General features: G+C 48.3%; 1 protein-coding gene across 2 annotated transcripts in view; it reads left to right on the top strand.

The window, feature by feature from the left end:
• Positions 1-9,177: 9,177 nt before the first annotated feature.
• CYRIA (CYFIP related Rac1 interactor A) overlaps positions 9,178-18,436 on the top strand; it is an 85,986-nt gene continuing 76,727 nt past the window's right edge. Inside the window, exon 1 of one of the 2 annotated variants that reach the window (XM_070428705.1) lies at positions 9,178-9,266. The gene's annotated coding sequence lies outside the window, so the exon portion shown is untranslated. The remainder of the gene's footprint in view (positions 9,267-18,436) is intronic. The other variant, XM_070428706.1, reaches the window with a different exon arrangement.

The following is an 18,436-nucleotide window of genomic DNA, read 5'->3' as shown; positions in this document are numbered from 1 at the left end:
ATATATTTAAAAAAATAAACTCCTGGGCCAGCCTTAGGCAGCCCCCCTCACTTGTAGGAGCTTACCTTCAGGGGCCACACCAGGTTATCAGGATAAAGATGAAAACAAAACCTCCTCCATCAGTCCTACTCGACCTTTAACATTTTTTTTCTTGAAAGTCCTTCTCACAGTCTAGGTTGAATGCCCATCCCTGAGTTCTTCAACACCCTTCTCATACAATAAGGCAATTCCATATGTATTTTTATGTCTGTATCCCACCTGGGCAGTAGGACCACAAGCGCACCCTTCCTGGTATCCCTACCACCTATCAGAGTGGCTGGCATATAGAAAGTGCTAAATAAATTCTTAATTACATGGAAATATAAAATTTGTTCAGACTTCAATGATGTTTGGTAGAAAAATAAGGGCCTAAGAAAACCTGACCACCGGGAGGAAATTAGCATCAAATTCCCACGCATGCCACTTTAGAAAGAAACAAACTCGAAATATTCTGCTGCGTTTTTGCTGCTACACGAAACGGCGATTTTTCGTTGAGCTTCTCACAGTCTTTCCACATCTGTCATTTCTTTTGATTCTCTCAAAGTTCCTCTCGGGCAGGCATTTATCATCCACGGTGGACAAATGAAAACATTGAAGCAAGAGAAGTCTACTGACCTGCCCAACTCATACAACCAATAAAGCAGAGCTGTTTCTACACCCAGGATTCAGGACACGCTCTTCCCACCAGACCCCTTGCCTGTAAGGGTGGTAATTTCAGACTCCTGTGTCCGGGCTTGGCCTGGACTGTCACTACACAGACTCACCCCATTGGGGACAAGACCTGGTGTGGGCCACTTAAGTAGTTTTGGGATCTATGAAAAATTGTGGGGGAAACTGGATAATTTATGTCCACAGAATAAGCATCCTGGGTACACATCAGGCTGAAAAGCTTTAGTGCTCAAACCAGAAGGTGACTGCCCATTTGTTCAGTTTTTGGGTTGGGGGTGGGGGATAGGAGGGGAGGGGAACGTTAGTGTGAAACCAGCACACTGTGTTTTCAATCCCGGGGCTGCCATTTACTTACCATATAACCTTGGGAAATTCCCTTCCCTCTCTGGGCCTCAGTGTCTCCATCTGTCAAATGAGCACATTGGGTTAGATTATCTCTAAGGCCCCTTCTGCTCTGAGATTCTTTAAAGATCTTGCAATGTCTAAATATGTGTTTTAAAAAAACAGGTAATGTTCCAATTATTTCTTAGACCTATATTAAGTAGATTCATGGAAGCCTGTATGTAGAGAAATGTGGAACTCAGAAAACCAATTGTGTTTATGAATAACAACCTAAAAATCGCCGTATTTTCTAAAACCTTCCATTTCCTCTGAACAGATGGGAAGCAGTTTGACAGGGTTTATTGGCTGAAGCAGCTGCCATCTGAGCAGTCATGCCATGTGAGTGACACTAATGAGACAGGTGAAATATTCAAGAGCCCAAGACTCTTCCCAAGAAATCACTGCCGCTCTACCGGGGTCGCGCTGGGCATGCCTGTGAGTTGGTCTGCGGCTCTAAAAATAGACTGTGTAATATTTCTTATAATGATGATGACTATTATTTACAGCTTGCCCCACCCTCCCAGGCAAAGGTCCAAGAGGAAGAACAAAAAGATGCTTAGTATAATTAAAACAAAGACCATGCAGAGGTCTTGGCATAGGAGGAAAGGAAGTGTTTCAGCATCGGAAGACGAGATCTGTTTGTTGGATTTGATTAGTAATCGCTAATGCGGATTTTATTTTGAGATCACACAATTAGAAAAGCTCATTATAGGAGTTTTGTTTTATCTGCCGCAAAGGAGAAAAGGACTCTGGAATCGTACTCTTATGAAGAAGGTCCTGTGTGGCTCTGGCAGGTTTGAGTATATTTTGCTTTCCCAGAAATAACTTGAAAGGGCAGTTTTTCTAATCTCTATTTATTGAGGGATTTGGTTTAACTCAGAGCAACTCAGTGGCTGTTTATTGTGTCTACGTGAGATTGTCAAGCCCTGGGAACACAGGAGCCCAGCAGTGACGGGCGGAATTAAAACACTCTGAGCGAAAGTGTAGGAATTCCTGGGCCTGAGAGGACTGAGGCTCAGAGTTCAGAGATGACTTTGTTACAAGGTGGTGTTTCTCCTTCTGGGAGGATAACTTGGAGTTTATCCATTTGATAGTGAGGAGTGGAGCATTCTGGGGAGAGGAACCAGCAGGTACAAGAAAGCAGAGGAGTGATTTACTATTTTGAATTCCAAAATGAAAAGAAATGAAAGAAAAACCATGCAAGAAAGATTACAAATGACCTATGGATTCTGCAGAGGATGTAAGACTTTGCACTGAGGTGGTGGGGAGCCATTGAAAGGTCTGAATAAAAGGGTTGTCATGATGATCATATACATATAGAAACATTACTGGGGCTTCAGGATGGACAGTGGACTGGATGAGATGAATATGAAGGCAGGGGGACCAATCAGAAATAACTAGAAATGACTCAGGCGAGAGCTGATAGGATTGATCTGCATAGTGGCTCAAGGGAGAATAGCAAAAAGAAGGAAAATGTGAGTTCTGAATATTTTAAAGTTACTGCATCATTATTTTAAGTCATTTCTCAAGTGATTAAAGAGTTAAAAAGCAACACAATAGGTTGAAAACCATTAAAAGAGCCATTTATGTGATGGTTACATATATTAGTTGTGTGCATTTAAGCCTATTCATACATTACTAGCAGGCCTTGTGAAAAAAGCTCTCTGGAGTTAACCATTCTGTGTGGTGGCAATTTTAACAGGGTCTTAGCACCCAGTTGGGATGTTAGCTTCCTACATTGGACAAAAATCACTGATAGTAAGAGAGAGAACACTGACTTATACCTAAATCAGCCTGCCTGCTTGGTCACTGATAAATTTCCCAAAGAAAAAAGGAAGAAGGTCAGGCTGTCCAAGGAATTCAGTGCTTGGTTCTAAATTCAAGGAGCCATAGCACCTGTCTTTTATTTTTGTGGTTGTGGCTGACATGCAGTTGATGACTTGGAGAAGTTACATCAAGACTTCATTTTCCTGGCTATAAAATGGGTACAGTCATAAGTGACCCCTACTTACCTGCTTGTGATGCTACCTAGATGACTGGGTGATGCCTATAAAATGCTCTCAGCCTTTGCTGCGAGGCCCTTGTACATGTGTCATTACTTTGCTGATGGTGAGTTTGGAGACAGTGTAAGCTTTGTGGGTGGTGAGGTAGACTCCCCTAGAGGGGCTGACTCATTTTGTCAAGATGCCAAAAATTGATGCAATCAAACATTCCTGGATTTACCTGGCCAGACAGAGATTGAGATGAACTGACCTCTGAAAAGGTATCAGAGGGTTTGGACTCAGAAGGGGTTAGAAGCCATACATAGAAATCTTGCAAATTAGAGAAGGAAAGAGAAGAGAGAATGAGAGTAGACATAATTTATTGTAAATAATTAAAATCACTTTTTAAATTTGGTAGCTAAGTTACATCAGGCCTGTGTTCAGCATTCATTTATTATGTGCATGTTCATGACCTCATTCATGTTTCTACCTGGCACACAGTAGGCACTCAATAAATGTCAGTTGCATGAACAGCCCTTTATGGGAAGTCCTATTAATATATATCAAGAAAGAGGGAAGTTGAGAATCCTACCCAAAGTCATTCTGCTGTAGGTGAGGGAGAGGGCTCTGGTTCAAATCTTGACCTCTCTGCAAAGCTCCTGCGTGGTCCCTGTGATGGCCCTGCCTTCAGCTGTCCACTTTGCTCCCCTCTACCACTCTGCTTCATCACCAGTGTCCCCTTTCTGTCCCTGGGTATGTAATTTTTCTCATTGTTGCCCATTGGCTGTATTTTTTTTCAGATCCTTCAAATTCATTGCCCCCTTTTCTCTTTGGGAGCAATGGGTGGATAGTTTTGTTCATAATCTTTACTTATCTTGGAAGTCATTATCTGGAGTATCCAGATGTGTCACACACAAGGGATGTACTCCACACAGAATGTTCCATACATTTGAAGGCACGAGTCTTCTCAGATCAATGAAAGGAACCAAATCAAGTCCTTGACATTCCTATGAGAGAAGTACATTTTGATACTTTATTACTGTAAATTTATAAGTTTTGGGGGAAATCCCTCAAGAAATGCAAGTCTGGATTGCATGGTGCATTCATTCAAATATTGAGCATCTGTTTTTTACGTATCAGGTGCTCTTAGAAGTGCTGAGAAGACACAAAGCCCAATAAAACAGATTTGAGCTGCAAAGAGCTCCTAGTCTAGTCTGGAGGCACATGCAATCCATGTTCATTATTTGCAAATTCTATATTTGCGAACTTGCCTACTCGATAACATTTAGTTGTAACTTCAAAATCAGTACTCTGGCGACTGTATCATTTGCCATGTGCACCGTACAGCAAAAAACTTGAGTCACCAACATGCATATTTCTAGCTGAGGTCCATTTAGGCAGAGTTCTGCCTTGTTTCAACTCTCATACTGTGTACTCACCCTTTCCCTGATCCACTAGTGCCATGTTTTCCACATTTCTGTGCTTTATATTGGTGAGTTCACTGTTTAAAATGGACCCAAGTATAGTAATGAATTGCTATGTAGTGTTTCTAAGTGTGAGAAGGCTGCGATGTGCCTTACTGGAGAACATGTCTGTGTTAGACAAGCTTTGTTCCAAAGTTATATGAGCTAAAGTGCCATTGACTGTGAGTTCAATGTCAATGAAGCAACAATGTATATTAAGTAAGGTGTCTTTAAACAGAAACATGTATTAACCAAGATTATGTACTGATCAGTTGATGAAAATGTTGGGAGTAGAGGCTCACAGGAACCTAACCCTCTATTTCCCTTAGGAGCAATGGTTCACTATTTGCTAGTTCAGTGTTTCTGATAACTTCATAAAACATAGCTACTGGGAATAACAAAAATGGACTGTGTAAAATCTGATGTGATCAACATGGCCTGGTAAGTGGGAAGGTAAAGGTGTGATGGCAATACTTTGGAAACATACACGAAAGAACGTTTGACATGACCTTAAGAGTAGAAGAGGGCTTTAAAGAAGGATCGCTTTTGAGCTGGGATTTTAATAAATGAGTAGAAATATAATGAGCGGGCCAGGATGCAAGGCCATTTAAGGCCCAGGGGACCATGTGCAAAGGAAGGGTGGTCTCAAAGAGCTTGACAATCTCAGTGACTAAAGAAGCCCATTCAAATCATGGGCTCCAACTCAGCCATAGCCAACAGTTTTCAGCCATTACCAAGTTTCCCTACATAGGTTGGGCTGTGATCTCTGCAACGAGGAAGTGTGCAGCATGTCAGCTGTAAAAATTGGCTCAATATTCATAATCAGATCTGTTATACTCCCTCTGAGGCCTGACCATGTTTCCTTAGAAACCCCTAGTTACATAAAGCAACTGTGTCCTGTAATTGGCAAGAAAACCCGCCACCTTTGGAAGTCAATACAGTAATGCCAGAGGGAAAGCACTATATGATTCCTGGGGAAACAAGTGAAGTAGGAGGACAAATGGAAACCCCTTCATATAGAGCAGCAAGCAGAGAACATTGTAGGGCTCTCTGACACCGAATCAGTCCGCCTCTACTCCCGGTCCTCAGCTGTGAATCAGCCCACAAAGTAGCAAGTAGCACTTACTGCATGTCCAGCATCACTCAAGGCACTAGGAGCGCGCGCGCGCACACACACACACACACACACACACACACACACACACACAACACACACCTATTCTTTCTTTTACAGCTACAAAGCCCTCCCATCAACCTCCATTTTTTTGGAAGAGAAATTCGAAACTCCAGAGGCTTAAGTAACTTCTGTTCACACAGCTAGTGAGTGGCAGAATGAGGATGCATGCTCAGCTTTGATTCCACATCCAGTGGGGCTTTTATCTGTGTCTCAGATAAGGTCCTTTTCTTATCGAGACACAGAGAAAAGAAGTGTTACCATAGTGCCACCACTAAGGTGAGGCATCGTTAGCACTGGGGGGAGGGGTCTTTGATGGCTGAAGGTGGGGAGGAAGTCATCCTAGGTGCCTATATAAGGGGCAAAGGTACAGAATCAGGGATGACCTTTCAAAGAACAAGGGGGCTTTTGCTGAGAAAGGGCCTCGTTCCACCTGCCCCAGGATGGACCTCAGTGGATGGAGAGGAGCCTTGGGTGGGATCAGCCCTTGTTGCTCTATCTCCAGAGTGGACACCCATCTTCCGTGATCATTCTAATAGTCAATAACTATAATCAGGGACCGGTTTGTGGCAAGAATTATTCTCAGCCTGGGGATGCTTTTCAAACGTGAGGGAGGGGAGCCTGGTCCATGGAGAGCAGCTCACAATCCATGGGCGATGGTGGTAGTGCTCTTCTGATGATTCTCACTGCTGCCTCCTCTCTTTCTCCAAGTGCTCTTAGCCTATCATTGTTCTCTTTATTGGAGGCTCCAGTCAAGGCTGGCCCATCCCTGGAAGCTCCCAGGGTCAAGTGCAGCCTTCTCGATTCTTCACTCTCAGCCTCACTTTGTCCAGTCCCTCTAGTGCTGTGGCCACACTGAATCCCTTTGTGTCTCTACCTGGAGTGTCCTTGACCCCATTCCTACCTGTGGAAGTCTAGCTCATCCCTTAGGTTCAACATAAAAGGGTCTGCTCCTGACTTCCTGCAATCACAATGAATGCCTTCTCGTGCTGGGTCCATACCACCAATACCTCTATTCTCATCTGTTTCCTATTCTGCCTTGTCACAAACTGGGCTGGAAAGCTATCCATGTACTCTCCCAGGCTGGGCGCAGGCTCCATCATTTAGCACAGTACCTGGCACTTTGCCAAAGCTCAAGAAATCTCTTTAAAAAAAAAACAAACCCCACACAAATAAGTGATGAGGGTGTCCTTGAAACTAGAATAGTTCCTTTTAAATTTAATTTAACTACGACATTAAAGTTCATTTTAGCAAATGTACATTGTGAATAAAAACCATCTGAAACTTTATCTCAAGCTACCTGGCTCCCTCAATGATAGCTTCATTTCACTGTAATCTTTATTATGCAAACCTCTAAACTTGTTATTAGTATCACTGATGACACTGAAAGACTATTTCATCTGATCATTGTGTCTTAGGAAACACTTAACTGTTAAATTCCACACTGATAATTCGAAACCCTGTTATTCCACAGGGGGCTAGGCAATACCATGAGGGTACCCCTCAGTGCCTGAAACAGAAACTATCTTTACCTGCACGGAAGTGAAATTTCCTGCATCAAATAGTCTCCTCTCACCAACCTAAGCTGTATTCTGAGGACAGGCGGGTGGAAAGTAAGGAGTCCTCTTGTTTTCTGAAATGATAGTGCTTTATGGGGTGAATGGCGTCTGTGGCTGATTCATCCTTGCCCTTCCCAGAGCCTGGCCAGGTTCAAGGTGGACGGAATAAATTTGATATGTTGGTGTGCAGGTGTGGGGGTGGAACGAGAAAACTTTTCTAATAGAACCACCCCAAATTAAAGTGGGTCGTCCTTGCAGGGAATGACAGCAGAGGCTGGGCCAGGAATGCCAGGCCTGGGCAGACACACGTGAAGAATGGGAAAGTGTTCATTCGGATCCTAAGGCCCCCTACCGATGGGGGGACTATTTCATTCTGACCAGACTGTGCCCTCCTAGCTCCTGTCTGAATTCTTGCCAAAACCCAGCACAGGAAGCCATGCCAAGCGGCTCATGGGAGCTTTTCAGACCCATCTATGGATTGTCAGAGGCTCAGAAAGAGGGGGGACCCGACCAAGCTCTCCCGAAGCTTCCTGCACTCAGCCCTGTCGGAGACTATCTATCAAGACGAAGAGTAGAGACTATCTATCACTAGCAGAGAAGAGTAGAGACCCCCAAAAGCTAGTGACCTTTGAAGCCCTAGCAAAGGTCAGAGCTGTGCACCACCCAGTTAATCTAGTAGATAATGGTAGCTGAAGCATAATCCCCACCTTAATTCACTTAATTCCTTAGATACTCATGTAAATCCTTGTTGATTATTGTTGATTAGATATTCTGCCTATTTCTGGAAATTGTCTGCTGATGAGCTAATCTGTGTGTCATTGAAACCTCTTTACCTTAGGGCTACCCCAGATCAAATAAAAGGTTGGAGCGGCCTGAGCATCAGTGGAAGTCCTTCTGGACTTGCCCGCCTGGTCCCCCAATATTTCCAAATTATCTCGTCCCTTTTCTCTTTCATTTGTGTGCGGCTCCTCTTTCAGACCCGAACCCTGGACCACGCAAGACGTGGAAGGAAACACACTCCACACAGCCCCGCCTGCCTTATGCTACCAGCCCACACACTCCTGCAAGGGCACAGCTCCAGGCACATGCCTAGACCCCTTGTAGGAATCTAATAAATGTCTCAGGATGCTCGGGCTGATGGCCTGGAAAAGGAAGCAGGAGAAGCCTGAGCCTGCAGGACGGCTCCCGCCCCCCACCCCCCACCCCCCCCCACCCCCCCCCCCAACTGGGGCTCTGACTCACAACCTGTTTGGCACTGGGCAGCCCTCTCTGGTTTCCTGAATCTCTCTTTAATGCAAAAAGCCTTCATGGCAGATGTTTTAGAACAATGATCATGACAATGACACGGTAATCCCTGCTTTCCCCTTGCATCATAGAGGTGGTTTTTTAAAGTGTTTTTGTAGACTGACTCTTCTGGGTAATTATATTTGAACTAAGCATCTGTGAGGACTTTTCTGGTGGTCTCCTCTACCCCCCCCCCCCCCCCCCCCGCCCCCCAGGACTGGGAACCTGTTACCAGTGTGAGCAGGGAGCTGGTTTCGAATCCAAGGTGATTTGAGGGTGGGGATAGGGGTTGCGATGGTCTGACTGGGCGCAGGGGCACTATTTGAGGGTGAGTGTGAATCTAGGAATTGATTGCTGGGCCTTTCCTGTGCTTTTTGTTATTGTTTGCTTGTTTGTCTTTTTGGAGGGGAGAGTGGGTATGGAGGAATTCCAGGGCTGGAAACAGCAGATCCGGGCTCCCCCGGGGAGGGCGAAGCCCAGCGGCCGAGGCCCAGCGACGGGCAGGGGCGACCGCGTGCGCACTGGGTCGGCACCAGCTCCGGGCACGGGAGGACCAGGCCGGAGCCCGCGGGGGTGGGGACTCCAGGGGCGGGGCGGGGCGGCGGGCGGGGCGGGGCTCCGGAACCGTCTCGGGCTGCGGTGGCCACTGGAGAGGCGTTCGCGGCGGCGGCGGTGGCAGCGGTGGACGCGGCCGAGCGGGGCGGCGGCGGCTCCGGTGAGCGCGGCGCGGGCGCGGCGGGGACGAGGCGGGGGCGCGGCCGGGGGTCTGCAGGGAACGGGCTGTGGAGGCGCCGGGGAGCCCTGCATCCTCCCCAGCCGTGGGAGAGGGAGGGCGGGCGCGTGGAGGACCCCGTCCTAACCCCCTTCTCCTCTGCCATCGCCGCCCGGACGGCATTCTGGGCAGCCCACTGCCCCTTCTCCCCAGGACAGCCTCGGGGTATGTTCCCGACCTCCGCCCTCGCCCCTCAACCTTCCACTCCCCTCTTCTCCCCGCCACCCCACCCACCCCCCTTCAGGTATCATCAGCTCCCAAACCATCTTTCTAGGGGACCCCTGCCCTCTGTTTCCCCTTCCCACCGGGAGAGGCCGCTCCCCATGAGTTCCTAAGGCCCCAGGGACCCAGGGATGGGGTGAGCGCTCCCCGCGCCTGCACACCTGGACCCTTCCCCTGCCACCTGCCCCAGAGATTCTTAGCCAGGTGCAAGCTGTTGTGCTGGGACCCAGGCCTCCTTGCCACCCCCGCCCACTCCCCCCCCCCCCCCCCCCCCCCCCAATCTGGAAGAAGGGACTGACTGAGCTTTGGGAACAATTCGACCCACTTCCTGAAAGGCTGGTCCCCGGCCAGCAGGGCGGTGTGGTGGAGACACCTGTCTTCCTGCCAGCTGAAGGACCCAGAAGCCTCTGTCAGATGGGCCAGGTGGTCCCTGGGTCCATCCCAGCCACCCTGATGTACTGGCCGGGATTCCCAGGGACCAGGCCCAAGAACGTGGTCATTTAAGATCTCCAAAGCTATTTGCTGACCCCACCCCAGACCCCCAGGACTTCCCCAGCCACCGGTCTCCCCTCGCACACCCTGGGTTTCTCACCTGCTCCAGGGGACCCAGGGCTGGTGTTCAGGGCCTTGGTCTCCCCACTGCTCGGTGGCCCTCCTTCCTTTCCCTGTTTGAAACTTTCCCCTCTCACCAGCCTCCATCACCCTGCACCGCCTTGAGTCCCCAGGGCGCAGAGTTGGGCTGGGACCATGCAGGGCTGGGACCTGTGCTGGGCCAGCACCAGGAGGGTTGGTGCCAGCCAGGGCAGGCTGGGCATCTGGGCCTGAGGGCCAGGGCTTTCGGGTGGGTCCCTGGCTGGCCCTGAGCTCCGAATGGGGACCCAGGGCTTGCTTTGCCATGAAGCGAGGAGGCAGAGCAGGGGCTGTTTTTCTTGCATGCTTCCGACTGTCTTGTGTTGCCATGGCGACAGTTTTGCCTCCCTTCCTCCTCCTGACTCTTCTGGGAGCTGGTTTTTATTGGTCTGTTGTCCTGTCTTTTATGGCTTTAATTTCTCCTTTCTACTTGCTCTGGGATAAACAGTCATAAACATGGGCACTGGGCCAGGCTGGGGGCTAGCAGAGCTTCACCTCATCCTGGCCCTGCCCTCCTGCCAGGGAAAATAAGGCCAAGAGGTGGGGACAGACCTGCCCACACCCCCTCCTGCTCCCAGCTCTGTGCGGGGGGGGGGGGGGGGGGGGGGGGGGGGGGGCGGGGGTGTCACCCACGGGCATGGCACCACAGTCCCAGGCACACTGTGGGCAGCATCCTGCCTCGGTCCTAATAATAGATGTCGCGTGTGGTGGGGGAGCTGGCAGGCGTTATTTCCTTTCATCTTGATGGTAGCCCTGTGGGGTCGGGGCTGTCCCCACTTTGCCGAGTGAGCTGTCTCCCTGGCGTCACGCTGAGGTTTGCACATAGTGCTCAGTTTTTGTGACGTGAATGGGACAGTGATGGAGCTGGCATCCCCCTGACTTTCCTCCGAGGCTCATGGGAGGTGGTCCCCAGTTTTCCGGCCCCTCTGTGTGCTGCTGGACTCCCACGGAGGCAGAGGAGAGCTGCTGGGAGCTGCCTGATAGGTCCCTTGACCCCAAGTGTAGGGGCCCGAGTTGAGAGGAGAGCGAAGCCACTTGCAACTTCCTGTTTTCACTCCGCACTGAGAAGCATTCAGTTTGCTTTTACTCTCAGGGCCTGGATGCAACTGGATGAGTCAGGGACACTGAGAGCCCATCTGTCCCTCCCAAGCCAGCCCCTGTTCAGAGCGCACCCGGCCCCAGGGTCACGGCTGGCAGCTGTCAGTGACACTCGCCAGAGAAGCTCCTCTTCTCTCCCTTTTTATACTTCCCTTCATTCCACACTCTTCTCCCCACTCCCTCCCCTTCTCCCCTCACATGGCCCAGGCTCTGGGCTTGTTAATAAGCTGGAAAAGCACCATGGTCACATGAACAGACCGGAGAAGCAACAGCCTCAAGGTCAAACGTTGACCCTGAGGAAGTGCCGTCACTCATCTGGGCCTCAGTCGGCAGCATCTGTCCTCGTGGCCACATTGGCTTGTGCTGGTAGGATGGGATGGAGTTGTTTCTAGAGAGCGTGCTTTGGAAGGTTGAAAGCCTGAAGCACCCATAACATCCTCTCTGGTAAAGAGACCTTGACCCACTGCTCAGAGACCGAGAACTGGTTTAGGAATAATTAGCTGCAAAATCGCAGGGTTAGGGGCATTCTTTAGTCATCTTGTCCAGCCTTGACGTTGAATCTGTTTGTTTATGTACCTTTCATTAATTGGGCATCTACTCTGTACCAAATGCAGTTTGGGGAATCGGGGATTAAAAAAGTGAGTACAATTACTGTTCCAAGCATGTTGTCTGCTGGTGAAGACAGTCATGGAAAGAGATCCTTGTAATACAGTCAGAGAGGTGGTGTCATAAGAGAAAAGGTAGGGTCCCAGAGTTGGTGACTTGACTGGGTCACCCATTAAGGTTGACGCAGGCAGCCTGTGCTGTGCGGCTGAAATCCAGCAGTCCTGCCCCTGCCCACTAGGCAAGCCCTGGTCTGGCCATCACAGCGGTGGGGTGATTGCTGCAGAGCCCCCCGTTCAGCCCCTGTGAGCAGGGCCAGGAGAGAGGCATGCGGCAGGGAGCCAGCCCTACCTTCCTCGCTGAGTTTTGACTCATCCACTCGTAGTAGCCGCTGGTTCCTGTTTCATCTTGGTCAAACTCCTTCCTCAGGGGCTACATGGTGATGATTGCAAAGAGCAGATTTTGAAGTCAGATCTGAGTTCAGACTTTACTGCTGTGATGTCCTAGCTGTGAGACTCTGAAAAAAAACACCCACCCTCTCTGAGCCTCCATTCTTGCATCTGTAGAATGGCAGTAACGATACTTGCCTTCTAAGAAACAAATTATCTTATGTATTTATAGGGTCTGGCCTGGTGCCCACCTCACATTAGACTTGCTGTTATTTAGTTATATTGATTAGAAAAGAGTTCGCAGTTACTGGGCCTCTGGGTCCTCTTAGAAGCGTGGCGGGAAGCTCTTCGGACTAATTCTGGCCTTCAGAGATCCATTCATTATCTGGGAAGGTTAAAAATCGCTCAGGTTCCTCACGCTGCTGGTTAATCTCTGTGTTATCTCTCACCAGATAAGCTCTGTTCCACGGCACCAGGACACCGTGTGAATCACCAAGGCCTTTGTTTTCTCAAAGAGGAACACATTCGAAATGGCAACAAATGCCCTGGTTTTCAAAGACGTGTTCCTGCCTTGAGAATGCTTTAATTTGGTGTCGTTCCTTCCATGTGTTTTTTGCTTTTGTTGCCTTTGCTTTGGTGTCAAATCCAAAAATGCACCACCAAGACCCATGGCAAAGGGCTTACTGCCTGGGTCAGTGAAGGCGAACCTACGACACGCGTGTCAGAGGTGACACGCGAACTCATTTTTTTGGTTGATTTTTCTTTGTTGCATTTAAATGTATAAAATAAATATCAAAAATATAAGTCTGTGTTTTACTATAGTTGCAAATATCAAAAAATTTCTCCATTTGACACGGCACCAGAGTTAAGTTAGGGTTTTTCAAAATGCTGACACGCCGAGCTCAAAAGGTTCGCCATCACTGGCCTAGGTTCTATTCTAGGGATTTTATGGTTTCGGGTCTGACGTTCAGGTCTTTAATGCATTTCGAGTTGCTTTTGGAGTCTGATGTGAGGACTGTGGTCCAGTATTGTTCTTTTGCACGTGGCCGTCCAGTTTGCTCAACACCATGTATTGAAGAGACTGCCCTTGCCCATGGCATATTCTTGGTTCCTCCATCAGAAAACACTTGAAAATGAATGTTGCATCGTTTTTATTCTGAGCATGTTTAGCTTCCTTTTGTTTTTTCAGAGTTACCCTATGTGTGTATTTACGTTGTTTTTCGAATCCTCCGTACAACTTCCGGGCATTACTGTTCCCGTCCCCTATTTACAGTTGAGGGAACAGGGAGAGGTGAGGTGGCCTGCACAGAGCCCAGCGGCTAGCGAGTGGCAGGGCCAGAATTTAAAACTGGGTCCCGCCGGCTCTTTGTGCCACTGCACACAGTCTTGTCATTTTCTTGGCTGGCGTGTCAGTGACCTAAAATAATTGCCCTTGAAGAATGTGCGCAGATTTCAGCGGGGGTGGAACTGGTCAGTGTTGTAACTCAGACTCATAGTAAATATTTAGAGACTTTATTAGGGTTCTGCTCTCGGCTCAGCACTGACGAGGCTTCTTTTCTAAAAGTGATGAATAGGAGCTTGACACCTCTGAGCTGGGAGGAAGCGTTTGATAATGCTGGAAGTAGCTTTCTTTGCACAAGAATGGATTGCTGCTCTTGTCGAGGAAATAAATGGAACTGTTTTCATAATGGAACGTGCGGAGGGAAAGCATGACAGGTACATCCCAGGGACTTAGGGACGGAAGCAGTGAGGCCAGGAAGTGTGGGTGGGTGGGTGGCTGCTCACAGGCAAGGGCGGTGTGGATTCGGCAGCCTAACTCCCATCTAGGAACGTGGAGGTGTTGGAAAGCAATTATAGAATCTCTCACTAACCTTTCCCGGGGAACGTGGGAGTCTGTTTGCCTGGTTTAGGCGCCCCATTGGACCAGCGAGTCCCAGTGCTGGAAACGGGTGTGTCGTTTGCCAGCCGTGAGCTTACTGGGTCCGCCTTGGCCCTGCCGACAGACGCGCTTCTCTTCGCAATTATGTCAGGCCTGCGTCTGGTGTCTGCTTGTTTAATGACTTCCCTTTCTAATAAAACTTCTATATGGCCTGGATAATTAGGTATTTAAAATGAAACTGGGGAATGCAGTGTCCCCAAAGAGTTTAATTGCACTTTTAGGATGGATGAAGCATCAAAATGAGATCATTCATTCATTCATTCATTAACCCTGTGCTGCAGGAGGTAGGACACTGTGATCAGTGTGGCCTTGTCCCTGCCTGCAGTGGCTCTCATTCCACGGGGAGGCAGAGGGGCGGAAGCAGGGATCCGGGTGGAGCGCAGTGTCCCAAGGGAACCGGGGGACTCGGGAGGTGTCTGTCTCTACTCAGAGCCACAGCCTGTTTTCTTCCCCGAGTGTCACCTGTGGAGCACCTGAATTCCACCTGACATGTTGCAGGGGAGCAGGGGGGTGACGCATGGGGCAGAGAAGCACGTGGCCTGGACTGGACCCAGGTCCCTCTGCTCCTTGCTGCCTGGGTGGGAGCAGGGCAGGTCTCTACTTCCGTCCCACTGTTCGTGAAATAGGAAGGCTGGATCTCATAACGTTCAAGGGCCCTTGCACGGTGGCCTATCAGTCTAACAAGCCCTTGGGCTCCTTGCCCCTAGTGACAGGTGAAGGAGCAGACCCCGGCAGCCTCAGCCAGGGGACAGAGCCGGGGACGGGGACAGCTCTGTGTTTCCAAAGCCTCCTCCCAAAGCGCAGAGAAACCTGCTGTCCCTCCCAGAAAGGGAACCGTGTTCCTATTGAGCATCTGATAAAAAGGCTGGAAGTCAAGGCCAATAACAAAAGGGAGAGACAAAAAAAAAAAGGGATGCAGGAGCTCAGTGGAGGGGGTGGGGGGGGTGAGAGTCACCAGCCTCCTCCCAGGTCCCAGGCCCCGCACTGATGTGGACACGTAGGGCTCGGCCTCACAGATGCCTTCGTTACCGCAGTCTGCTTGTGTTTTAAGCGAATGTCCTTTAGTAAAATCATTTGGTTTGACGATTTCCAGATTTTGGAATAAGGTAAAATGTACAATCATTTTAGGTTCATGCGGGACAATGATAAATGCACAACTGCCCCAACACACCGTCAACACTCACGTTCCCACTGGCAACCAAACGCATGCCCTTCCTGTAGCAACGATGGCGTGCGGCCGGCAGCACCCTGAGCCACCTACAGCATCCGCAGCAGGAACACCAAGCCTCCACTTTTAGCAACTTTCTGAGGAGCTTTTGCAATAGACGCTGTCCCGTTCTCTGGTTGAGGAAACTGATGTTCAGAGGGACTTGCATAATGCCAGCTCCTTAGGAAGGTTGGGAGCTGGTATCTGCAACCACGTCAGGGTGCCCTCAAAGCCTGGTCCTTCTCTGCCACCCACACTGGAAACGGGAGCTGTGCATGTCAGGAGCACATGTGGGATTCATGCGCAGGTGTCGGATAAAATCCTCATCTCACAGAGCTAGCTTTGCCAGAACACCTGAAAATGGTAAAATACAATATACGTAGGCTGTGGGTTAAGCGTTCCTGTGACCCGTCTCTCTGGCTTTGGGCTGATGTCCTTCCTGGTGGCCTGTGCCCAGCTCACCTCACCAGAGAATGCCGTCTGGCAGAAAGGAGCTGAGCCTCTGGTGGGGGCGGCGTATGGCCTGGCTGAGCCGGGGAGTCCAGCAGGTGAGACATGTTATATAGAGCTTGTTTTCTAGACCCTTCCCTGGGACAGCCGAAGTCATGGGAACCCAGGGCTCGCTGGTCTCGGCTTGCAGAATGGCAGACTCCTATGTGTCAAAGCAGGAAGAACAACTGTAGTCTAATTTCTCTATTTTATAGGAACTTAGGTCAAGAAATAGATGATAGCTAGCTAGCTAGATGCATAGATACATAGATACATAGATGGATGATAGAGAGAAACCCAAAGTCAAAGGCTTTTCCAAGGCTGGGATGAGAATTCAGCCTTTCAAAAACTACAACCGGCCTACACCTTTGAAATCCAGAGGCGGGAAATGTGCTCTAGAAGTTCTGGGAAAACACCCGAGGGCCACAGGTGCTCGGCAAGCAAAGAGCGCTGGTTTGGGATCCGGCGCCCCCTTGGGCAAATTCTTTAGGTTTGCTGTGTTTCCTCCTTTGTGTCTGAAGTTGATATTTGTGGCTCAGAAGGAATATTGTAAGGAATAGATGAATCAAACATGCCAGTCTTTCTTTTTGTCCAAATTTTGAAGAAAATGTGTTTGAAAAGTGTTGGCTAGTTCTGTCACTTTATTTGTTGTATTGGGGGTGGGGGTGGGGGGGTGGGCGGGGAAGGACAGGGACTCTCTCCTTTCTCCAACAGACACATTCCTGGTCTGCCCGTGGCAAAGCTCTCCATATCCACTCCTCTGAAGTTATAGCTCCAGCGTGTGAGCCTTCATTTCATTCTTGAAATGAACCTGGATATGCTGTTTACTGGAGTGTAACAAGGATAATGATTCCAGGCAGCATCCAGCTTTGCACTTACTAGATGGTTGATTTCCCACTTTAAATCTTGTTCTTACTGTGTGAGTGAGTTTGTGTGTGTGTGTGTGTGTGTGTGTGTGTGTGTGTGTGTGTGTGTTTGGGAGTGTTGAGGTTTCAAATCTGGGCCCTTGAGCCCTTCAAAACGAAATGGGGTCGTAAGCTGTTTTCTGGCATTCCCTTTTTTATAAGTCCCAAATCCATAGTACGCTGAAAAGTTAAAGTTTTTTCATAGCTCATTTGGAGGCAAAGTTGGCTTGCTTGTACATGAGACGATTTAGGGGCAAACCTTAAAGATACGGTGGGTTCAATTCCAGAGTATCTTACTAAAGCAAGTATGGCAATAAAGGGGGTCACACAAAAATTTTGATTACCTAATGCATACAAAAGTCATGTTTACACTAGACTGTAGTCCATTAAGTGTACAATAACTTTATATCTAAAAAAAGATGTACATACTTCATTTAAAAAGTACTTTATTTATATATAAAAAAAAGGGTAACCATCATCTGAGGCTTCAGTGAGTTGTAATTTTTTTTGCTGAGGGAGGCTCTTGCCTCAATGTTGATGGCTGCTGACTGATGGGTGGTGGTGGCTGAAGGTTGGGGTGGCTGTGGCAATTTCTTTAATCATTTTGTTTTGCAATTTTTTTCAAATAATGAAGTTTGCCTCATTGATTGACTCTTCCTTTCACAAACAATTTCTCTGTAGCATGTGATGCTGTTGGATGGCATTTTACCCACAATGGAAGTTCTTTCAATACCAGAGTCAATCCTTTCAACTAATTTGATGCAGTGTTCTAAATGCTGTGTGATCACGTCAGCAATCTTTACGGCATCTTCACCAGGTGTAGATTTCATCTAGAGAAACTACTTTCTTTGCTCATCCATCAGGAGCAATTCCTCATTCTTTAAAGTTTTGTCATGAGATTGCAGTAATCCAGTCACATCTTCAGGCTCCACTTCTAACTCTAGTTCTCTTTCTGTTTCCCCAACATCTGCAGTCACTTCCTCCACTGGAGTCTTGAATCCCTCAAAGTCATCCAGGGGGTTAGACTCAACTTCTTCCAAACTCCTATTAATGTTGATATTTTTACCTCTTCCCATGAATCACAAATGCTCTTGGTAGCAGTAGGATGATGAATTCTTTCCAGAAGGATTTTCCAGACTCATCAGAGGAATCACTGTCTATGGAAGCTATAGTCTTGCAAAATGTATTTCTTAAATAATGAGACTTGAAAGTCAGAATTACTCTTTGATCCATGGGCTGTAGAATGGATGTCGTGTTAGCAGGCATGAAAACAATATTAATCTCATTGAACATCTCTGTCAGAGCTCTTGGGTGACTAGGTACATTGTCAATGGGCAGTAATATTTTAAAAAGAATCTGATTTTCTGAGCAGTAGGTCTCAACAGTGGCTTAAAATAATCAGTAAACCATGCTGTAAACAGATATGCTGTCATCCAGGCTGTGTTGTTTTATTTCTAGAGCACAGGCAGAGCAGATTTAGCATAATTCTTAAGGGCCCTAAGATCTTTAGAATATAAATGAACACTGGCTTCAACTTAAAGTCACCAGCTGCATTAGCCCCTAACAAGAGAGTCAGCCTGTCCTTGCAGCTTTGAAGCCAGGCATTGACTCCTCTTTAGGTATGAAAGGCC

This window comes from Myotis yumanensis, unplaced genomic scaffold, assembly GCF_028538775.1.
Source record: "Myotis yumanensis isolate MYYU_CA2020_CCGP unplaced genomic scaffold, mMyoYum1.0.hap1 SCAF_11, whole genome shotgun sequence".
Taxonomy (NCBI): Eukaryota; Metazoa; Chordata; class Mammalia; order Chiroptera; family Vespertilionidae; genus Myotis; species Myotis yumanensis.
This window is presented reverse-complemented; position numbering and strand designations above follow the sequence as displayed.